At 44.8% G+C, this 19959-nt stretch overlaps 1 protein-coding gene across 15 annotated transcripts in view; it reads left to right on the top strand.

The window, feature by feature from the left end:
- ERC1 (ELKS/RAB6-interacting/CAST family member 1) overlaps positions 1-19959 on the top strand; it is a 1001239-nt gene that overhangs the window by 600403 nt on the left and 380877 nt on the right. The gene's annotated exons all lie outside the window — the stretch shown is intronic.

The raw sequence follows: 19959 nt of genomic DNA, 5'->3' as shown, positions 1-19959 counted from the left end.
CCCTTTGAATATAATATCTTGCAAATTAACATTTTGACATCTACTTTCTAGCATTAATCTAGGAACAATCTGTTTGCAATAAATTCAGATACAGAAATTAACAAGATGAATTATCCATCTTATGCCTCTTATATTACTTTTAAGTCTGATAGATTCCAGTGTAGTACTGTTGCTGCAAAAGTCGTTCCTAAGTAAATTGTAGTCATGGATGCTAAGGGTTTTATTGACTAATGCTTTTCTCCCATTTATCTATGGGCGGGGGGGGGGGGGGGGAATTAAGAGAATCAGGCATGAGCATTGGTTTATTAGCAGCTTTGCTTTAAGAAGCTAGTTCTCAATGACTGTTGTGAAATAAAGAATTGTAAGAAGATGCTCAGACATTTTTAGGCAAAAGTACAAAGTAATATTTATACCATGTAATATATAGGAATGTATCTATAGCCCCTACTTCAGGGTTTCTGGCTGAAGTGTGCAGGGGTCACACTCAGTCCTGGGGCTAAGGCCCTGTACATAATCACAAGTCTACTCCAGGGCATGGATTGTCTGAATGGTTGGGTCTATATCTCCAGGGCCCAAGGCACAGGGGTGGAACCTATTCACTAGATACACTTGCTGTTATTTAGATGTAGAGGCAGAAAATAACAGGATGGACACTCAGACTGGGTGTTCTGAACTAAAAGTTTATTGTATGTCTTCCAAAGTAATAAATGTGTACCGAACACTTGTCTCTGAGTACATCTATGTCCAATTATTATTTCTTCAAACTGCACCTCTCTCTGTGAATGTGTCCTTCAGTACAGGATCCTGAAATGATATAGAAATGTTAAGTAGTAGTAAATAGAACTTACCTCAAAGGTTTGGAAAGCTGTGTCCCAGGTGGCTAGAGGTGTCCTTCATATCTCTTCCTCAACAGTACCTGAAGTCCTAGTGTACTTCAAGATCTACACAAACCAGTATTTGTCCTTTTTCCCAAGGTGAAGACTCTGGTGGAAGTCTCCAGATATCATGACACTTCTTATGCTGTTCTCCTCTCAAAACAGTAGTTGGATTTCTCCCTCTGCAGGTTGTGAGATGGGCACAGCGTGTCTTTTGTACTCCTGCCCTTCTCAAGGCAGAGCTTTTCCCTCCCTGAGCCAAGACCAGAATTAACCAAAAATGAACTTTCAGAAAATGTTACTTCTTTTGAAAACCTTAGGCAACCCGCACCAGACAGGTCATCTGTTGGTAAGATGTATCCCTTTACTATATCTCTTGCTGTAGGGTCTACAAATAGAGACAGGGCAATACCAAAGAAACAGATCTTACTCTTTCCAAAGCAAACCAAAAATGCCGATCTCTCCTCACTCACCTACTTTTATGCAGTCAGGAGCTCACCATTCCAGCAAGCCCGAGAGGAGGAGGTGCTGTTAAGAATGATACGCCCCTCTCCCTGTTAGTCTGATTTTTGTCGTGAGCAACTTAATGGCATCAGTGCTAAATCTGAGGATAGTGTAATTTCTGGAATCCAGTAGATTGCAAGATCCAAGGCAGCATGGTTTCCCAGAGTTAGATTTGGCAGAGGAATCAGATCCGTTTCTTGCATTGGGTGACCAGACAGTTGGATCAAGAGAGAGCACTAGATGTACTATATTTGGATTTCAGTAAGGCCTTTGACATGGTTCTGCATAGGCGACTTATAAATAAATTGAACAACCTTGGTATGAGCCCAGAATGACTGACTTGATTAGGAACTGGTTGAGTGGGGGGGCGACAAAGAGTAGTGGTAAATGGAGTTCACTCCGAGGAATGGGGCATTACTAGCGATGTACCTCAGGGATCAGTCCTTGAACCGGTTCTTTTCAACTTTTTTGTAAGCGACATAATGGAAGGATTGTCTGGAAAGGTTTGTCTTTTTGACGATGATACCAAAATCTGCAGCAGGGTAGACAGCCAAGAAGGTGTGAAAAATAACATGGGATCTAATGAAGCTTGAAGAATGGTTTACAGTCTGTCAGCTAAGATTTAATGCTAAAAAATGAAGAGTTATGCATTTAGGATGCAAAAATACGAGGGAGAGGTACCATATTGTAGGTGAAATTCTTGTAAGCACGGCAGACCTGGAAGTGATAGCATCTGATGAACTTAAAGTGACCAAACAGCAAAAGGCAGAGTGATGCTTGGCTGCAGAGGGAGAGGACTGGTCAGCAGAAAAAGTATAGGTCCCTGGTGAGACCTCATTTGGAATACTATGTACAATTCTGGAAAACAAACCTTCAAAAGGATATAAATCGGTTGGAGTTGGTCCAGAGGTTAGTGTGGTGATGCAGTAGGTTTTTTTTTTAGTCCTTGAGTAGGAATTAGTGTCTTAAACCAGATGATCAGAACAGGTTGGTTACTTGGTTACAAGTAAGGGAAAGTTAAGTTGGTTGCACAGGGAACTACATTTTAAGTTAACACATACTCTTCTCACAGTTCTACATTTATTATTTACTCAATCAGTTCAAGGTTATTGTTATTTCAATGGTTATTTCTAAATACAGTTCCCTGTAAAGCTTACACATTGTTTTTTGTTATATGTAAACCGATGTGATGTGCCAACGGATATTGGTATAGAAAAACTTTAAATAAATAAAAATACATTTCCCAAGTACTCCTGCCTAGTTAGTCATTAGCGCCTCATGGAAGGCTTGTTCCAGGTGTTTAAGAGGATCCTAGAGTAGTAAAGGAGGTCACTGCTGGAAGGCACAGCCGAGAGATACAGCCAGGAGAATCAACTGGGCAGACAGCCATGGAGGCAGACGGTGAAGAGGACAAACCTGAAGCCGGTTTATTGGGCCCAGCCATTAAGAAAAATGAATTTTTCCAGGCTTGCTGTAGAAAAGGAAATTCTGAACTGCTGATTTTGAGTAAAGGGAAAGGAAAAGTTTTGCAGAAGTGTTTAACAAAAAAAAACTCATGAGAGAGATGGAAAGGAAATTAGTAGGGCTACACCTTGTGTTGTATTTTGGGGAGTTTTTTATTGCTAAGAACTACAGAGTTAGTACCGAAGCATATAAATAGACTCTGAAGTATTAACCAGGAAGAAATAGGAAAACATTTGACTGCAGCCATGTGAATTTTCTTGTGGTTAGCCAGCTACCTCTCTGAACACAGAAGGAACATTTCTCTTTAATTAGTTAACAAGTTGTTCCTTGGAGATACCCAGAGGGAAAAGTTTTCTCTTAACCTGAAATCTTCTTCCTTGCAGGTTAACTGTGGAATTACTTAAGAATAGGCTGGCTTTGAGTGGTAAATCTCTTCACTACTACTGTAGAGGAGAAGTTTGCTCTTCAATGGTAGACTGTTTTAGAGGCTGTAATCTCCCAGAAGAGGAGTCCCTAAGTAAGAGCTGTATCTAAATGGAGGAAAGCTACTTGGAAGCAATGCTAGGAAAATCAGAGGTGCTGCCTGGCTCTGGCCTAACCAATCTGAAAAGGTGCAAGAAATTTTTATTGTTGGAATCTGAGCATGAACTGTAATTGCTTAGTGAAGAATTGTTTGTTGCCCTGAAGATTTAAATTGTCATACATTCTCAATGAAGGTGCACATGTGAAGCTTGAAAGTAAAACAACTGAAGGAATAGCTGTGCTGTCTGGACTTTTCCTGGAATTAAGTGCTGGCAAACTGGTCAGCAGGTTAAATGACCAATTATCGGTGCCTGAAGCAAAAGAGTGCCAACCTCTGGTCACTGAAGTTAGCCTGCATACAGAGCCAGGATTAAGAGACTATTACCCTATTGCCTGGGAAGTCTGTGCCAAAGGAGACGGTTAATATAAAGCAGTGATTTAAGAGTATTAGAATGTGGATATGAGATAATCCTGGGATTGACATAAAGGAAAGCTCTTGGTGTAAGAGGGTTGAGGGCCAGCTCCCAGCCAAGAGGAGGTGGTGCAAGCATCGGACAAAATCCTGTGTGATATATCTTCCCTTTGAGTAGAGTTAGTCTGTGCCACATTGAACCTGTAATCCTTCTGGTTTGTTAGTTTACCTTGTTACAGATTAGCTTGCACCCAAGCCAGGTACAGTCGCAAGCCTTAAACCAGTGTACCTGCATGCCCCGAGGACAGATGTAAGAGGAAAGGAAAGATGGAGAGATATGATATAAACATTTAAATACCTCCAATGTTTCTGTGTACATCTTTCAAAGGAAAGGATGCTCTAGAATAAGGGGCTTATGGGATGAAGGTGAAAGGGAGTAGAATCGGGAGTAAGCTTAGAAAATATTTCTTTACAGTGGAGGTGCTGGAGACAAAAACAGTATCAGAATTCAAGGAAGTATGGTATATTATTTATTCAATTTGTTTGACCGCCTTTTGATACAGTGCCATCAAAGTGGGTTACAATAAACATGGGATCTCTTGAGGGAGTGAATAGAATTGTAAAGCTAAATTAGTTGGGAAGATGGGCAGACTAGATAGGCCATATGGTCTTTTTCTGCTGTCATGTTTGTTTCCATGCATCTCCTAACCCAGCGCTAAGGCCATCTGGTAGAGAAGCCAAGGAGGCAAACAGTGAAGAGGACAAACCTGAAGCACCCAGCATGCAGTCATCGACTGCATGCTGGGTGTTTTTTATGGTGTCAACCAGTTTTCGTCTGTGCCCACAGACCATGTCCATCAAGGATCCGCACGAGGTTTGCATCCTCTGCCTGGGGGCCTCACACGACGTCCGCGGGTGCCATCTGTGTGACCAGATGACACCCAAAGGGTGTCGGGTGTGCCTCAACAAGATGGAGAAACGTTTTGGGGCCTCAAAGTCTACTCTCTCTACACTTGTGTTGGTTCCATCGACTCCGTGAGATCACAGGGAACCGTCCGACTTGCTTCCCCTAGCGGTCCCTCTCGCCAGTAGTTCAAAGGATTGGGGGGATGGGGATAGATCCTCTATGGTCTCTCTGCTCTCCAGGACATCAGGATCATCAGCTTCTTCGGCACCAGCAAAAGACCAGACCAAGTACCAAAGAAGATCCCGCAAGCATCAACACTGGTCACCGTCAATGCACGATTCCGGTTCCAGAGTGGCATCAGCGGCCTCCGAGCCGCCATTGAAGCAGCACCTGCCATTAGAGGCCCCACCCTCCGATGCCCCTGGTAGCCCCGGATGTTCCCCACCAACACCGGTGCTGCGCACCATGCCACCTTGGAGGCCCAAGGAAGATCCGGTGATGCCTCGTCTCCCTTAATCAGTCCTGGCCACTCCGGACTTTCAGGAGGAGTTGGACCCAGGGTGTAGTCTGCAGTGCTCAAAGCGTTCCAAAGCATTGAGCTGCCAGTGCCACCGGCCCCAATATCGGTGCCTGAACCTCCGCCATCGATGCTAGCACCACTGCTGGAGTGTTTGGATGTCCTTCTGGGCGCTCTTCCGATGCAACCGGTGCCCAAGGGGCATTCTGTTCCCCATCGGCCAACGATGCCCTCCACCGGAATGATCCTCTGAGGAGGAAGATATGAAAGGTACCGTGTTTCCTCGCCCACGGTTCCTCGAGCCTGTACCGGATCCCTCCGGCCTACCACAGCCTCTGGTCCCCTCGAAGCCAGGGGAACCATCGATGCTGACAGGTGCCCTCGAGGCCATCTGAGCCCAGGGGGATACCCCTCACGGACCTCGCCCACGACACACTGGTCTTAATGAGGAGGAGGGGCCTTACAACCCCTGGGGTGACTACTTCACAGTCTCATTCTCAGACTACTCGGAATACCCCCTCTCAGAGCCTTCCCCACCGGAGGAATGGTGCCAGTCGCTGCTCAAGGACTTGCCCTTCGCGGGTTTGTCAGGGCAATGGCTGAGGCCATTCCCTTTCAGCTCCTTACAGAGGAGGACTTGTGTCATAAGATGCTGGAAGTGCTCTAATTCATCAATGCTCTAAAGGAAATCGTGGCAGTTCCTATACACGATATTTTTAAAGACCTCCTCCTCTGCATGTAGGAACACCCCATCTCTATCTCCCCTGTTAACTTGAAGGCTGATGCCTCCTACTTGGTGCAGCAGGCCGAGGGGTTTGATAGGAGGCAACTCCCCCACCAGTCGGTGGGGGAGTTGCCGTACCTATGCCTTTGCTCCTCCGGGTCCGGGTCGCGGGTCCCGTATCTATGCCTTTGCTCCTCCAGGTCGCGGGCACAGGGAGCTGGATGCCCTGGGGAGAAAATCTTCCAAGGCACTATGCTGGTGGCCCGCATCGCCACCTATAAATGTTAAATGACCCAGTACAACTGCAATCTCTGGAAACGAGTCCAGGATTTCGCAGAGGGCTTTTCCCAGCAACAGTAGGAGACCAGAAGGATGGCATGGCTCCAGGCCTCTGATCTCAGGCTAGAGGTCCAGGACAGGCTAGCCATCCTCTCCTCTTTGTGGATAAGGTTCGGGATGTGGTGGCACAATCGAAGGACCATCATGATACTCTTCAACAGCTGTCTGCTAGTGCCTTGGCAGGGCCCATCCTCTGCCAAAAAATCCTCCAGGCAGGGTTCCTGGAAGCCTTTTTATTAGCAGAGGAAATATTATTCTCCGGCCACCCGGGCTCATCTGCCTCGCACCGGTTCAATATATTTAAAATGATCTGGAAAGGAATACGACGAGTGAGGTTATCAAATTTGCAGATGTCACAAAATTATTCAGAGTAGTTAAATCACAAGCGGATTGTGATACATTACAGGAGGATCTTGCGAGACTGGAAGATTGGGCATCCAAATGGCAGATAAAATTTAATGTGGACAAGTTGCAAATAGGGAAAAATAACCCTAGCTGTAGTTACACGATGTTAGGTTCCATATTAGGAGCTACCACCCAGGAAAAAGATCTAGGCATCTTAGTGGATAATACATTGAAATCATCGGCTCAGTGTGTTGCAAACAGAATGTTAGGAATTATTAGGAAGGAAATGGTTAATAAAATAGAAAATGTCATAATGCCTCTATCGCTCTATGGTGAGACTGCACCTTGAGTACTGTGTACAGTTCTGGTCACCGCATCTCAAAAGAGATATAGTTGCTCTGGAGAAGGTACAGAGAAGGGCGACCAAAATCATAAAGGGGATGGAACAGCTCCCCTTTGAGGAAAGGCTGAAGAAGTTAGGGCTGTTCAGCTTGGAGTCGAGATGGCTGAGGGGGGATATGATAGAGGTCTTTAAAATCATGAGAGGTCCTGAATAAGTAGATGTGAATCTGTTGTTTACACTTTTGGATAATAGAAGGACTAATTGGAGAAAATTCTTTTTCACTCAACACACAATTAAGCTCTGGAATTTGTTGCCAGAGGATGTGGTTAGTGCAGTTAGTGTAGCTGGGTTTAAAAAAGGTTCGGAGAAGTTCTTGGAGAAGTCCATTAACTGCTATTAATCAAATTGACTTAGGGAATGGCCTCTGCTATTACTGGCATCAGTAGCATGGGAGCTTCATAGTGTTTGGGTACTTGCCAGGTTCTTGTACCCTGGTTTGGCCTCTGTTGGAAACAGGATGCTGGGCTTGATGGACCCTTGGTCTGACCCAGCATGGCAATTTCTTATGTTCTTATGTTCCAGGGGCCATCCTCACCCAACAGCGAGCACCTAGACCCCAACCGGCCCCCCAGCAAGCACCGGCCACAGGCTTTTGATTGGTGGCGAGGGAGCACAATTCAGCTGGCTATACCTCTGATATCAGAACCCCCAGTTGTGGGCAGGCTCATGAGCTTCGCCTATCACTTAGAAGAGATAACATCAGACCACTGGGTCCTCTCTGTCGTTCGCCAGGGGTACTGTCTCCATTTCAGCAGGCTCCCAGAGACCTCTCCCCCATGTCCATTGTGGGGTTTTTCCTCCCATTTGGTCACTCATCAGATGGAACCCTCCGCTCTCCTCGCAGCCGGCGCTGTGGAACCGGTCCCTGGCCATCAACATGGCCGATGGTTCTATTCGAGGTATTTCCTCATTTCGAAGAGGAATGGCAGCTTGTGCCCCATTTTTGACCTCAGGGCGTTGAACAAGCTTCTTGCAAGAGAAAAGTTCAAGATGGTCTCTCTGGGCTCTCTGATCCTGCTCCTCAGAAAAGGAGACTGGCTTAGCTCCCTCCATCTCAAGGAGGCTTATGCACACATTGCAATTGTCCCAGCCACCAGAAATACCTCTGCTTCATGGTGGGGAAAGCACATTATCAGTACATAGTGCTGCCCTGGGCTGGCATCAGCCCCCCCCCTGTGTTTTCACCAAATGCTTAGCGGTGGTGGCTGCCTACCTCGGGCGCCACTTGGTCCATATGTTCCCATACCTGGACGACTGGCTGGTCTGGAGCGAATCTCGCTCCGGAGCCTTGCAGGTTCTGGCCTTGATGGTAGACTCTGCAGACTGTGGGGTTGGTTATAAACTTCCCCAAGTTGCATCTCTGCCCATCCCCTCAGTTGGACTTCATAGGCACCAGGCTGGACACGGCACAAATGAAAGCTTTTCTGCCCAGAGACTGGGCGGTTGCCCTTGCCTCACTGGCTACCCTCATCCACAACAGTTGGAGCGTACCAGCCCACCTTCTGCTCTGCCTACTGGGGCACATGGCGGCTTCTGACCATGTGACTCCTCTGGCTCGCCTCTGCATGAGGAGCGCCCAGTGGACCTTACTGTCCCAGTGGTGGCAGACATCTCAGGGTCTCCAGGTTCTGGTCGCAATTATGGACCCGCTAAGAGCGTCTCTGTCCTAGGGGGAAGATCTCTCCAATCTTGAGAAAGGACTTCCCTTCCAGCCCACTCCGCCTCAGGTGACCTTCACCACCAATGCTTCCCTCCAGGGCTGGGGAGCCATGTGAACAGTCTCCACTTGCAGAGCCTCTGGACTGATGCTGAAGCCCGCTGTCGGATAAACTTTCTGGAGCTTCAGGCGATATAATACTCCTTGTGGGCATTCAGGGACCAATTGTTGTCCAAGGAAGTTATGATCAGGATGGACAACCAAGTCACGATGTGGTACATCAACAAACAGGGCGGCACAGGCTTGTTCCTCCTATACCACGAAATAGTTCATATGTGGACCTTGGCCCTGTCTCAGGGGATATCTCTATGAGCGATCTACCTGCCAGGCCATCTCAACGTGCTGGCGGACCACCTATGTCAGTCCTTCCAGCCTCATGAGTGGTCCCTCAACCCGGAGGTAGCGGCCGAGCTTTTTTGCCGGTGGGGTACGCCGGATGTGGATATCTTCATCTCCCCACACAACCACAGGGTGAGCAGGTTCTGCTCCCTGGTAGCAGGGAACGGCCAACCAGCCTGCGATGCCTTCTCCCTTCACTGGGGGAAAGGCCTGCTGTGTACGTACCCTGCCTGTGCTGCTCCTCTCGAGGAATCTGCTGAAGCTTCAACAGGACAGAGGGACCATGATACTCGTGATGCCTTCTTGGCCCCAGCGGGTCTGGTTCCTGCTTCTATAAGACCTGTCTGTGCAGGCACCCATCCAGCTGGGGACGGTGCCTGATCTCATTTCACAGAATCGGGGCACGCTGCGCCATCCGAACCTCCGGGTGCTGGCCTTCACGGTCTGGATGTTGAGCATGTACTTCTCCAGCCTGTGCAGCTGTCGGACTGCGTCTCCCGGGTCCTGACAGTCTCAAACCTTCCACCAGGAAGTCCTACAGCTCGAAATGGAAATGGTTTTTCATCTGGTGCGTGAGGCAGGATTTAGACCCTTTCTCCTGCCCTCTTTCTCAGCTGTTGGGACTACCTGTGGCATCTGTCCGAGTCGTGGCTTCAGACCAGCTCTGTGAGGGAGCACCTCAGTGCGTACCATCGAGGTGTCATTGGCACATTCATTTCGGTCCAGCCTTTAGTGGGCCGTTTCATGCAGGGTCTGCTCAAGGAGAAGTCCCCCTTTGCGGCCTCCAGTTGCATTATGGGATCTCAACGTAGTCCAGGCATGGCTCTTGCACTCTCCTTTTGAACCACTGCAGTCCTGCGACCTGAAGTTCTTCACCTGGAAAGTCATATTCTTGGTGGCGATCACTTTTGGCTTGTAGGGTCAGCGAGCTTTAGGCACTGGTCACGTGCGCACCTTACACGAAATTCTTCCACAATCATGTGGTCTTGCGTATGCATCCTAAGTTTCTGCCCAAGGCCGTGACTGATTTCCACCTCAATCAGTCCATCATTTTGCCCACCTTCTTTCCGAGGCCTCATTCCCACCCAGGGGAACGGGAACTTCATACCTTACACTGTATAAGGGCCTTGGCTTTCTACATTGATCGCACTGCAGGCTACAAACGGTCCACCCAGCTCTTTGTGTCATTTGAGCCCAACAGGCTGGGTGGGGTGGTGGGTTTGCAGACCATGTCAAATTGGCTGGCGGATTGTATTGCCTTCTGCTACGCATGGGCAGGCCTTCAGCTAGCCAGCAGAGTAAAAGCTCACTCTGTGCGGACTTTGGCAATGTCGGTGGCTCATTTGCGTGCAGTCCCCATCATCGACATTTGCCGGGTCGCAACCTGGAGTTCTCTACACTGTTTGTGGCTCATTACTGACAAGACAGGGATGGACATCAGGACAGTGCCTTTGGTCAGTCCGTCCTGCGCAATGTGTTCCAGACCTGAACCCAACTCTTCCTGCTTCTTGTGGGACCCAGACTGCCCCCTGTTTACCTACAGCGCCACAGTTGCGTTGTGCCTATTGGCACCTTGTTCGGCCACTGTTCGACCGCTGTAGGTCTCTCAAGTTGAATGGGGGCAGTCTGGAGCTTGGTATTTACCCACTTGTGAGGACTACCATCCTGCTTGTCATAGGAGAAAGCACAGTTGCTTACCTGTAACAGGAGTTCTTCTAGGACAGCAGGATGTTAGTCCTCAGGAATCCTGCCCGCCTCCCCACAGAATTGGGTTCTCCTTCCGATTTGTTGTTTTATTTTTTCAGTCTTATTTTTTTATCTATATTATGATACTGAAGAGGAACCTCGCATGGACGCGCGAATAGTGGCAGACTGGGCATGCTTAATCTGCTGGTCAAAGCTTCTAGAAACTTTGACAAAAGTTTTCCATGCTGGGCTTCATCGGATGATGTGAGGACTAACACCTGTTACAGGTAAGCAACTGTGCTTTCTAGTCATACTTGTCTGACATTTTTCAAACAGAAAAATGTTTTCTTCGTGCTACATTTTCTCACTTCCTTTTTGAAGGCAAGTGCTTATTTTACTTTGCTTTTACTGAAGATGTTCCCAACAAAAATAATTTCTGAACTCTCCAGTCTGTTTCCTCTACAAGTACTGTAAAAGAAATGCATATCAAAGAGAGCAAAATAATATGAAATCAGAAACCTAGAAAAATATTTTGTCAAAGGTGGAATAAAATTTCACTTCAGCTTGTTTAGCCTTTTCCAAGTTTTTCTCGGCTTTCAGAATGTTTCCAGTCTTCTGCTATATCTTCTTCCATATATAGACTAAGCATTACAGCAGACAATGGCTGAAGGAATACATGTCTTTAAAGAACTATTTTTCATCATACTTGAGGCTTAACTTTCCTCCCGAGATCCTGTTAGCTTCACTTCAGCAGCTAAGAATAATACTCATTCTTATCTGGGAATGCTCCCCCTGCGGCAGACATTGGCTGAAATGCAGGTTGCATTGTGGCAATATTCTTTAAGGTGGTGGATTTGAAGATCTTTGGGGTCACTGAGCCATTGACTTGTGAGGAAAGTGTTATATATTCTGCTGAATTTAATGATATAGAAGATATGAATTTTGTACTTGTTATGATACCGTGTGTTTTGTGGATCCCTGGGTGCTGTGAAGGTGACCATGCCCACGGGGAGGAGCCCTGTGAAGAGCCACAGCACTGGGCTAGACTCGTACTACACAAACACAAGAGTTCTTTTATTACACAGCTTGAAGTTAACCACCAGAGGTGGCAGTAGTGAGGCAGTCTGTGGTTGTAGTCTCAGGGACCTCGGCAGAGGGAGCCCTTCTCTCCTAGATGATGTCAGGAGGTTCCGCAGCAGGTATCCCAGCGAGGAGATACTATGGATGAGATAGACTGAGAGTTTAGAGTACTCATTAGGTGTTAGCTGTTGGTATGCGATTCCACCAGGTCTGTTGTAGAAGGTACAGGCACCGAGGCAGGGAGAGCAGGCCCTCAAGGAGCGAGTACCTGTTCCCTGAAAGTCACCTGAAATAAAGCAGAGGGCCCCCCGAGGAGCGGGTACCCAGGTTAGCATACACCCGGAAAGGCAGAGAGAGAGCTTCCTGCGGCACCATGGAAGCAGCAGAGTAGCGTAGACAGGAATGGATTTGAGTCCTTGCTAACGCGGGGAGCTAGCAAATTGATGAAGGTAATATACCCAGATGGCGTGATGTCAGCATGAGGGAATGCCCTCGAGGTTTGCGCCAAGGGTGGTACAAAGACGTGGGTTGCGCGCGAACCCTAGTAGGTACCTGGGAGGAGCAATGGCGGGAGGCTGCACCATAGCCGTTCTGGGGACGCTAGAGAGGTCGGCTGGAAGACGCGGCGGTAGCCATCTTGCCCAGGTAAGCGGGAGGAGCCGAGAATAAGGCGAGGCAAGTGGGGCGAAGCAATTGAAGACAGACAAACGCAACAGTACTCAATGAGCATGCATGAGTTATTGCACATTTCTAATGATTATGAGCTTTTTCATAAAATAATGACAATTTAAAAATAGAAGCATGGACTGATGATTATAAATTGCATGTGCAAGAATAATAATCCTGCATATAATACATGTATGATGATCCCTATTTCATACAAAAAAATTGTTAAAAAAAAATTTGCACCTTTCCATTAGAATATGTTGGCTGTTTTTATATATTTTTTTTTTTTTTTAGATTTTTATACAGTTGTTTTTGAGGGTTTGCTTGTTGTCACACTCATTCTTTGATGTTTTACTGTGGTAACATCTGTAAACAATCAAGGATTAGCAACTTTCCTAATGAATAGTGATATCGGTATATTTTTAAATGTTTCAAAGCAAAAGCTCCCAAAAATAATTTTAATAATTTTATTTATTTAAAACACTTATGTAATCGTCTTTGTATATGGTAACTGAAAAAGCAAAATATAATTAAACATAAGACATGCAGCAATACAAAAATTGCATTTTCCCCTTCATTTTCAGAAGCTTTACAGTCCTGCAAATAATTCCCTGCTTCACTATCCAGCAAGCTGGGATGCATCTAACCATACATTAAGTGATAGCATGGAATGACTATGTGATTCTTACTCTGTATAGGGTACGTGTCACACCTTAATTTATGATCAGTTTTGTCAGGCACCCTCGAAAAGGATATCTGAATGTTAGAACAAGTACAAAGCGAGGCCGTTAGGCTGAGAGAGAAAGCATGCTAATAACTTCCAAACTGTTAATGGTTTTTTTTAATAAAGAAATTTGATTATGGGGGTGACTGAAGTACACTGTACAAATGTAAAGATATAGATATAAAATAGGCCCTACAGCTATCTTGCAGATGAACCTTTTATCCCGATAACAAAATGGAGCCTTTATGAGCAGTAGTATCTTTTAAAGGACCAAAAAAAAAAATGTTATACATAAGTGTTCAAGACCTCCTAGGCTTCCTTTTCAGGGGTAAGGAGCAATAAATCAGATCAGGGAGGACCATCTTAGTTTAAGAGGAAAGAGATATTGTCTTCAGAAAATGGATAGTTTAGTCAGTGTTAAATATTTTACCAACTGATAATTTCATGACCGTAGCATTAAATTGTTCATACTTTTGAAAGTAAAAGACAAGTTGATTATAATAATGTAGTTAGTCTGTAGGGAAAAGTATCGAACCAGGGATATCAGCTGAAGATATTTTAGGTCAGGAAAAACATTGTTCACTGTGCTGCTGAAGTGGCTTAAGATGCCCATTGGCAGGGTGTTTGGGTTTTTTTTTTTCTCCTCTGAACGTGAACAAAGACTTCATCATGGTGAAGGTGTCAGATGATCTGGAAACTCTTTGAAGTGTTACTGCGGTGAGAAAGACTGCCATGATAAGTGTAACTGTTTGGTGATGTGTCAAAAATAACAGTGGCAAAGTGAGTCAGTTTTCCATGGTACATCATCCCTCTTGCAACAGGGCATCCTTCACAAGCTCATTGAAAGGTTGACAAGTGCAAAACTTGAAAACCTACAATAGCAGTCTCACTGAAGATTATATATTTGTCGTCGTAACAGCTTTTCTAAAGTAAATATTTTAACTTTGGTAAATATAATTAATCATACCACGTATAAACATCTTTGCAGCAAGCCATTACTAACTTTAGTGAAACAGAGCATGGTGACAGAAGATCACAAAATAAGGGCAGAGTGCTTCTGATGGAGGAACACTGCACGGAGCGGCAGTAGCCACAGAGGCATTCACGGAGCGGGATGCCAGTGGCCAGTAGTTGGTGTTCCACCTTCACGGAGCGGAAGGATGGAGGGCTGCTATCTCCAAAAAAAAAAAAAAAAACAAACAATAAAACAAAAACAAAAAAAATAAAAACAGGGGTGGGTAAGAGTATGGGGTAAGGGTGTGGCCTGCTTGTTACAGCGGTTGCTACCCCTAATTGAGCTGGACGTTCACTTGGATGCAGATACGGTGCTGCTCTCTAAATTGGTGGTGGGTGGAGGGGAATTAGGGCTGGAGGGTACTGGAAGCCAATAGTAACAGGTGGGAGAGAAAAAAAGGGAAAAAAATGGATAAAGTGCGTAGCTTGCTGGGCAGACTGGATGGGCCGTTTGGTCTTCTTCTGCCGTCATTTCTATGTTTCTATTAATGTATCATTAAAGGAAATGACTTGGGAGCAGGTTTGGGGAGGGACAAGAAGATCAGATGTCTGCCAGAATCTTCAGCTACCCAGAACACAAATCACGTAGGGAAGAAGATTCCAGGCTTGCAGGCCCTAATTATGAAGGCAGATCTAGATATTGTGCTGTCAGAGAAACCTGGTTCAATAAGTTCCACGACTTATCAGTTTACCCTTTCTTTTCTGAAAAGATTTTAAGCAGAAATGTCAGAGGAGCAGCACTTTATGTAAACAACAAATAAAGCAGCAGAAATGTGAGGAGTGTTAGGGACATATGAGGGTGGTGGTCTGCGTTACCTGGAAAAGACTGATACCATTTCATGTACATAGGCGTGACCTAAAGATCTAAAGCACAGACAGGCAAATTTGTATAGAGAGCTAGCCAATGACATACATAAGAATTGCAGTGAAGGGGGGAGGTACTGACAATTGGAGATCTTAATCACCAGGATGTTAACTGGACCATCCCATCTGTGCATTCCCTTAGAAGTAGAGAGATACTGAACTTCCTTCAAGGAGCTTCTCTTCGAGCAAATCTCATGGAAACCACAAGGGAGGAGGCAGTACTGGAACTGGTACTTACAAATGGTGAAAGTGTTTGTAATGTGTCCAGGTAGGCAGTGATCATCAGATGGTATGCTTTAATATAAAAGTTAAAGCCGAAAGGGCTCGTACAAAATAATTATAAAAACAAATACCTAAAACAGTAATAGAATGTTAAATTAAGTAAAAATTAGAAGCAGAATTATGAATTTCTGAAGTAACTATGTTTTAACTGAATATCTAAAAGTTAAGTATATTTGTGTGTATTCTGTGTCTGCTTGATTCCCAGGCCTTTCTCTCCTCCCCTACTCAGTCATTCTTCACCTCCCTATGCTCTGTTTCCTGCCTCATCAGCTGTAATCTTACCCTCAGCTTCAACCCCCAGCCTCAATTCCTGTGTGTGTGGGCGCGCATGCAACGCAGAGAAACAAAACTGGGGCTTTGAGCTCTTGCTTGGTAGCATGGTTATCGTATTGCTTGACAACCAGTTCAAATGCAGATTGGTCAGCAAGAGACTTTGACATCAGACTCCTTTTATGGGAGTGTAACAGATAGAAATCGGGTTTTATTATATAGGATATAATTTCAGGTGTTCTGTCTGTGATCATTATCTCCAGATTTTTTTGAACAGCATATTGTCTAGTACTTGAAAGAGAAGTGCCATAAACTGACACCTTCACTTTATATGAAATCAGCAGTTGATTGAAACCTGATGCATTTAATTCATAATGCTGTGGTGCCAAAGCAAGCTTTGATAAATAGATTCAAGCAAATGTCTCGCAGTAAGAAAGTTCATGTCATTATGATGGATGCGGTGATTATTGGCTCCTGCATAAATAACACACAAAGTCTACTTTTGCAGTTCCTGAATTAATTCACATTTCAGCAAACAAAGCTTGAATTTCTGCCATTTGGAAAGGGATCAGGACAAACTTAGCCTCAGCTAGTTGCATCGTGGGTTTCAATGGCATTTTGTTTGTACTTTCTTGAATATAATATATGGATTAGGCCCAGTCCCTTGGCTGTAGCGCATGGAAGCCCATATGTCATAGTTGGTGCCTGAGGAGTTGTAACCTATCTGGCTAGCCAGTGGCCTTCAGCAGTATTTCCTAACCTGCCATGAGGACCTGAACACATGTGTTTCAGAAAAGACACCCCTGCCTGATGCTCTAGTGCACACCAGCATCCAAGCTCTGCTGTCAGCACTTTACAGCAAAAAGAACCATGAGTACACATTAGAGCTCCTTTGTAAGCACATTTTGTAGTGATATATGCTTCTTTCTAGCTACAGCATGAGCCCTGGAGTGTGGGAATTAATAGGCAGCATGCAGGACCCAGCCAGGCCCTGCTTTGTGCAGAACATACATTGCACATGGGTATCTCCTTCTGTTCTCCTCCCATGCTGCTTCGAGTCCGTCAAGCATCTGTCTTACCCTCTGGCTGAATGAGGTAGAGAGCACTGGATATGACTTAACTCTGAGTGCTGGGAACAGCAGTAGAGGAGCTCTGGCAGCCACCTGCGGCAGTCGAGGTAAATAACTGAGGTGGCTGCCCCCCACCACACGGACTTCTGCCTTTTCCTGGACTTGGATGTAAAGGGAGCTGATCCATTGTGATGAATACGTGTGTGTCCGCACCACCCTTCCCTTTCTTTTGCAAATTGGGAGAGAAATTAATGGGGCTTTCAGTGCTTGCTTTCTTAGCTCTTCTTTTGGCCATATGAGTGATGTTCATCTCTGTACTAACTGCTCTGTGAAGGTTGGTGTGCCACACAAAAGTTTTGTTAATGTAGGCGTGCCTTGGGCTTGAAATGAATGGGAAAAACTAGCCTGTTTTCTTAGTCAGCCTCTTGTTTTCTCATTGTTTATAGCACATAAATTCCATTGTATGCAAATGTTAAATTAACTTCTATGTGGCTATTTCAAGATACGTTGGTTTTTCTGTAATTGTCAAAATATCTTTGTAATATGATCACCTATTATAACATGATTCTATGATATATTTATATATTTATATTTATAACTTTTTTTTATACCGAAGTTCAGGTAACAGAATTACTTATCACTCCGGTTTACATTATAACAAGTAGAAAACAATGACAACATATGTCTTACAATGAACAAGGGAGTGAACAACTTGGATAATATAACATAACATAACTAGGAACAGTAGCAGTATGCACTATTAGAGTGAGACTAGCACATGGGGAAGGAGGTTTGCTAATGGGGGGGGGAGGGGGAAGGAAGGTTGTTCGTGGAGGGGGGGAGGAGGGATAAGTCAGACATGGTCTGTCTCATCAATTTACTGTAATTCCACAACAAAGCTTAAAATTCTGAAACAGAAACATATAGAATGTGATGACAGATAAAAGATCTTAAGGCCCAACTAACTAGCCTACCCATTTTCCCTTCATTATAATATTTCAGATTTTACTTGAACTTTAGCTGTACTGTCATATCTGTCGAATGAGCGAGCAAATATTAAACATTTATAATGGTAATATACATCTCATATTAAGATTTTTTTTTCTAGTTTTAATTACTTGCCTTTCCCAACCTGAGTTCAAGGTAGGGTATGGTAGATGTTTCCCTGCCCCAGAAGGCTTACAGTCTTTTATGCTTCTTGCAGTTCATGTAAGAGTTATCATATAAAGGATTTTTATATGATTGTTGTGGAGCATGCACATGTTGATATAAATTAACTTCCCAGAAACAATGCATATATTTCTTTGTGTGGGCCAAATAGCCGTTTTTATAAAATCTTTTATTTGAGCCCTTGTTTATTATTATTATTTATGTATTGAACTTAATATGCTGCCTGAAAGGCATACAGTATTTATCCAAGCCTCCAAGAATCTTTGCGTTCATTTCTCTGTTTGGCTTTAGAACTTTAAACACTACTCTGAAACTGGACTGCAGACATGCAACAGACCATTTCTGGCCAATCTTCCTTGATCAGTTTTACATAGCTGTTTGCATGGTGGCTGAAGACAGCACAGAGTCACTCTGGCACTTACAGTCAAATTGGATACGTCTGAAATTGTTTAAAAGTTAAAACCATCAGTTAAAAAAAAAAAATAAGAATTAGAATGGAATGTAAAGGTCAGATCATTTATTCTGAAGCAGACCACATCAAATAATAGGAGGTCGCTGCCTAATGAAGTCAGCTCCGAAAAGAATAGTCTTAAGCCTTAATGGACTTTTGCCATGCTTTAACTACATTTAGTAACAGTTATTTTAAAACAGTTAAGGATTTTTCACACACGTGGTCAGGAGGTGGAGCCCACTCCACTGGTCACCAAAAGAAAAGAGGCCCACTGGTAGTGTAGCCAGGTGAATTCAATCCATTAGCTGCTGAAGGCTGAGCAGCTGCCCCCCAGCTTTCAGGGACAGTAACTCCACACCGTATTGACTAGGAGGTGACTCTTAAGACCTGTCCGCTCATTTGTCGGCGCGTGCACATGGACGGGGGGATTTTATAATATACGTGCATGGGTTATAAAAATCCGCTATATAGACAGACTACGAATTTTAAGGAATTTAAAAAGAAAATTGAAACTGTGCACGCAAATGCCACCTCGATCATGTAAGTGGGGGGAATTTTATAGAAACATAGAAATGACGGCAGAAGAAGACCAAACGGCCCATCCAGTCTGCCCAGCAAGCTACGCACTTTATCCATTTTTTTCCCCTTTTTTTCCTCTCCCACCTGTTACTATTGGCTTCCAGTACCCTCCAGCCCTAATTCCCCTCCACCCCACCACCAATTTAGAGAGCAGCGCCGTATCTGCATCCAAGTGAACGTCCAGCTCAATTACATGTAATTTATTAGCTACATGCGCCAACACAATAGCCCTTTTTCCCGGTTCGCCCCAGTAAAGGAGAGGACTTCTTAATCCCCTTAGCTAATTTTCCTCCCTTTTACCCTATTGGCCCCGACCATTAAAACCCTGCTGACTAGCCTATATTTTTTTGTTACATGACTTAGACGCCTTCCATAGCAGAAGTAAAGTTACACAGTAGGGGACTCCGGCATGCACTTGTGCGTGTAAATACTTAAGCGCTGACTTTAGTTTTACAGACTAGGCCCGCCTATAACCTGCCTATACCCTGCCCAAATCCCATCCACGCCCCGCCCCTTTTTGATTTTTATGATTTGTGCGCATAGTGGGAGGTACGCGTGTGCCTGTGCAGATTTTAAAATCCACGCAGCACACGCCAAGTGATGCGCATATCTCCCGGCTTCAGTGAGCATTTTTAAAATCAACCAGTATTTGTGTGCTGCTGCTTCTCTGTGGCATACACTTCCAGTTTAGAAGGGGGAGTAATCAGGGGTAGGTTAGTGATACAGGAAGGGTCACTGGGAGAATAGTCAATGTAGCTCTTTGTTCCTTCACTACTGCCACTAAAACTGGACCGTAAGTGGGAAAGGGCACAGGAGTTGTCTGAGCAGCGAAAGTGGGAATGCATTTAAGAGGAATGGAGGGAGGAAAGAGAAGGAGGTTGACAAAGACTACACAGAGAATGGAGGCCCAGAAAAAGATGAGCCAGAGATGAATGCAAAGGACTGGGAGAAGACAATGGATAGGTAAGGAGGGGAAGGTATATATTTATTTAAAAATATGTATATCCCCAAACATTGCCTCCATTAACCCAAATT

Source organism: Rhinatrema bivittatum, chromosome 4 (assembly GCF_901001135.1).
Source record: "Rhinatrema bivittatum chromosome 4, aRhiBiv1.1, whole genome shotgun sequence".
NCBI lineage: Eukaryota > Metazoa > Chordata > Amphibia > Gymnophiona > Rhinatrematidae > Rhinatrema > Rhinatrema bivittatum.
Note: the sequence above shows the minus strand (reverse complement) of the source record. Positions and strands in the feature narration are given on the sequence as shown.